This window comes from Orycteropus afer, unplaced genomic scaffold (genome assembly GCF_000298275.1).
Source record: "Orycteropus afer afer isolate SDZICR_OR568_19922 unplaced genomic scaffold, OryAfe1.0 scaffold00292, whole genome shotgun sequence".
In the NCBI taxonomy this organism is placed as follows: Eukaryota; Metazoa; Chordata; class Mammalia; order Tubulidentata; family Orycteropodidae; genus Orycteropus; species Orycteropus afer.
Genome location: NW_006921879.1, coordinates 477,634 through 482,023, shown reverse-complemented (window position 1 = coordinate 482,023; position 4,390 = coordinate 477,634). Strand labels below are relative to the sequence as shown.

At 38.5% G+C, this 4,390-nt stretch overlaps 1 non-coding gene across 1 annotated transcript; it reads left to right on the top strand.

Moving 5' to 3' along the window:
- The first annotated feature begins 1,310 nt into the window (after window positions 1-1,310).
- On the top strand, window positions 1,311-1,457 carry LOC122151056. Its single transcript, XR_006163956.1, has one exon. It is a non-coding gene; the product is annotated as a small nucleolar RNA SNORA79 (small nucleolar RNA).
- Window positions 1,458-4,390: the final 2,933 nt, after the last annotated feature.

The window sequence follows — 4,390 nt, the reverse complement described above, 5'->3', positions numbered from 1 at the left end:
AGCTTCCAGATTAAGGATGGTTCCTCTGCTAACTTTGTCTTAAGGAGCTCTGGTGGCACTGGAGTTAAAGGATTGAGCTGCTAACGCAAAGTTTGGTGGTTTGAACCCACCAGCCACTCCACAGGAGAAAAGATTTAAAGCCTTGGAAACCCTATGAAGCAGTTCTACTCTGTCCTGTAGGGTCTCTGTGGGTCAGAATTGACTCAGCCCAGTGGGTTTCAAACTACGATAGACTAGGAAGAAAGGCCTGGTGATCTCCTTCTGAATCAGCGAGGGAAACCCCTGTGGATCACAATGTGGGGATGGTGTGATTTGTTCTGTCGTGAATGGGGTCTCTAGGAGTCCGGCCAGCTTGATGGCAGCTAACAACATAACTTACTGTGTCTTTCTTTTCTGCTATTGACCAACTTCCCATTCCCTTCACCTAGGGCTTCCAGCTGTTTCATCGTGGTTTGACCCTCTGCTGAGAATTTGCATTTCTATCCCAGATATACTGAATCAGAATCTCTATTTTAAAAAGATCCTTGGGTGATTCTTATATGTAAGAATAGATTCTTGTATATGAAAGAATCTCTAAGACATATATGTATATTATATATAGTATATATTCTCAGTACACATATATCAAAGTAAACCCTTTGAAAGCTGCTCTGGCTCTCTCTTAGTGCTCGAGCCTTGAGGTTTGCAAACTTGGCCCTGTAATTGGCTGCTTCTAGGCCTGTGTCCCCCAGGAGCCTGGTGAGAATGAGGCCCCCAGGGATGGAGCTGAGCCACCACAGCACAGCATCTCCCCATAGGTGCTGACATGGTGGTTGGGCAGGGCATGTGCTAGCACCAGCCAGTATAGTCATGACAGGTGTGGCTTGGCTGTCACCATGGTTCAAGGGCTGCAGCTGAGCCATGCCCAGCCAGAGCAGCCAAGGAAGATGAGCCAAGTGCTGGAGCCACAAACTCAAGCCGCTGTACCTCCTGGCACCCTTCCGAGCAAGCTTCTCCTACATGTCCTATGGACGTATAGGATGTATATGCAGTTTGAGAGTTGCCCCAACTGATGTTATGTGGTGCACACCTGTATACTATAATTGTTCCAATAAAAGTTCCTTTAGTTGATTAATCTTTGCTTTGTCCTAACATGTTTGTCATTTTCATTCCTCATTTTGCCTAGCTGGACCAATTGATCCTTAATGGTCTCTTCAAGCTCTTAACCTGTTTAAAAATATAAATGTAGTGATTCTTATCTTGATAACAGTTTATTGATGTCTTTATTTTTACTAAGTGTTCCTTAAAATGATGTGGTTGGAAATATACTTTGATGGCTGTTCCTCTCACTGCTTGGAGCCTTAGGCAGTGAGATTTTAGTCCATCATATATCAAACTTGGCTTGTCTTCACTCAGGGCACCATGGGATGGGTTGGCTGTCCGTTAGTGCCTTCTGATTTTTGCGGAGTCAAACAATTACGAAGCAGGCAGTGATTCCAGATTAAGTAAATGTACCTGTGATTTTTTTTTTTTTTTAATTTAATTTTAAAACACAAGAATATAGTTAACAGAATCCTTTGATGGTGGTAGTAACTGAATAGCATTGACCTAGGGATGTGACAAAACAGCTATAGTAAATGTATTATTCAGTAGTTACTGAAACATTATGCCCTGAAATCTTTCATGTTTAAATGGTTTTACTCAGTTTTCTATCCCTACCCCTATCCCCATATGATTGTTCACACACACTTCTGTACAGTTTTAAAAATAAGTTTTTTCTTTGCAGCATGAAGGTGGATGATTCTTCATATTAAAGATGGAAGCTGACTTCTCTCAACAGAAGTGGTCCTACAGAATCAGAATCAATCAACTTGCAAACATGTAAGAGGCAGCAAAGGAAAAGAGTAACATTTTTTTTCTTTTATCATTCTTAGATTCTCTGCTAGATTTTAAGCTCCATGAAAGCAGGATACATTTCTTATCCCTAATTCCTTGGCAGAATAGATATTAAAATAAAATTTGAAGTGAATGATTGAGTTGAAATCGTTTGTTGAGTTTTTTTTTTTTTTTTTTTTTAAGTCCCTGGAAAAAGGCAACAATTTTAATGGAGTTTAAGTAAAACATTTAGATGGAATAAGTGAGGCTTAAACTTCAGTGTTATAAGTTTATATACACATATGTACACACACTGTCTGGGTACTCACCCACATGTCTACTTAAAACTTAATATCTGATTATTATGCTTTCTAGGAGGCAATGAAAAATGACTTTCAAAAACAACTCATAAATGTGAGGAATAGATTCATAAAAGTTTACCAGTATTTAACAGGAACTCTTTCATTATGAACATTTTCTTTATAGCCTTAGTAGATATCTTGATGTAAATTACACATATCATTCTGGTATGGTTAAAACTTCGTTCTTTCTGCTTCATGTTTAATTTTGGAATATTCTCAATTGTTTTGGCTAATTATACTTTGGGGAATTTTTTGCCACAATATATGCTTATTTACATCCATGGAAGTATATTAACATGCAAATGGTACAAAATACACATCAAAATATTAGAATTGTGGGATACTTTATTGTGTTTTCAGAATGAAGTTTAAACCTCACTCATGCTTATTCCAGTATCACAAAGGTGATAATGTAACTATGCCCAGCTACCACTGCTGACCACTTTGAAAGGGATCACAAGAAGAGGTCCTGGATAGAGTGGGGGGAGATGTGGTCTGATGAAAACACCCTTCAAGCTAGGAAATGAACTTAATTCCTGTCATTCAACTGTTGGCCAAATGATAGGCCTATAAGGTGAACAGGAGCTCTGGTAGCATAGTGCCTAAAGCATTTAACTACTAGCCAGAAAGCTGGTGGTTCAAACCCACCAGCCACTCCTTGGAAGGAAGATTGGGCAATGTACTTCTGTAGTTAAATTGCCTTGGAAACCCAAGGAGGGGTCGCTATGAGTTGGAGCTGACTCGATGGTAGTGAGTTTTTTTTTTTTTTTGGTATTGTTTTTTTAAGGTGAACAGTACTATCAGGAGTGTATGAACTCAGAACCATCAGGCACATGAGATCAAGAGAACAGCATTTGCTCAGGGATAGAGTTAGGAAGGTAGAGAGGGATGGGAAGAAAGGACAAGGGAAGGGTGGGCATAAGGAGGAAGTGAGAAGAATGCTGTTACAGTGTGGGGACTGCAGTAAACATCACAAGACAATGTGTATGGGTTGTTGAATGGAAAACCAATTTGCTCTGTAAACTTTCACCCAAATCACAATTTTTTAAAAAAAGTACACAACTATTGTAACTTAGCCAGAATATAAAACCTATTATTTAGGATAAAATTCTTTTTAAAACAATTACATGCATTAAACAGGTTTTAGAACCTGACCTGAAGAGTCAGAGGTAATAGGGAAAAGCATTATCTGTGAAACTTTGAGAAATGTGGAGCATAAATACTTTACTATAGCTGGTAGGTACTTAAACTATCTACACAAGAGTGTATTAACTTCAAATCAAACTTCATGGTAAAATACCATTTTTGAAAGGGGAAAGTAATCTGTAGTTAAATGATACAAGGAATGTATAAGCACAGATTGTTCTGTCAGAGTTTGAAAAGAAATTAAATGCCCTTGAAATCACTTCAGGGGGAATATATGTACTATCCATGAATTTTTAATAGTTTGTTTAAAAACAGTAAATAAGTTCAACTGTTTCAAAAATGACAAGAAATATGGTAAGTGTTTAAAGTGTAGAATTTTCTGTTGAAATTCTCATTTTTTAGCTATAAAAACAAACTATCAAACAATGATAAAGTTACTTTTGTGTGTTCAAGTATAGCACAATTACTTTAAACCCAGTGCTTTTTCTCTGTGATATTTCTAGGCTGCTTTTGTGAATATGTTCTCATGAATTCTTTGTTGTGTCTACAGTTTTGTTATTTTGAGCAGTTTTGCCTTCGGTTTAGATTTTGTTTCATAAAGGTAATATATTGTGTGCCGTTGAGTTGAATCTGACTCACAGCAATAGAGTAGAACTGCTTCAGAGGTTTTCTGAGGCTGTAATCTTTATGGGAGCAGCTCTCCAGGTGTTTTCTCCCGTGGAGTGGCTGACCTTTCAGTTAGTAGCTGACCAATTAACCATTGTGCCACCAGGGCTCCTTGTACTATAGGTAGTAACTAAACCAAACCCATTGCTATCGAGTTGAATCTAACTCATAGTAACCCCCATTGGGTTTCTAAGGCAGTAAATCTTTACGGAAGTAGAATGCTTCATCTTCTGTGAAGTGTCTGGTAGGTTTGAACTGCCACTGTGCCACCAGAACTCCTATAGGCAGTGTTGTTGTTGTTTGCCGTCGAGTCAGCCCCGACTCATAGCGACCCTTCCTTGGGTTTCTGAGGCAGTATCACT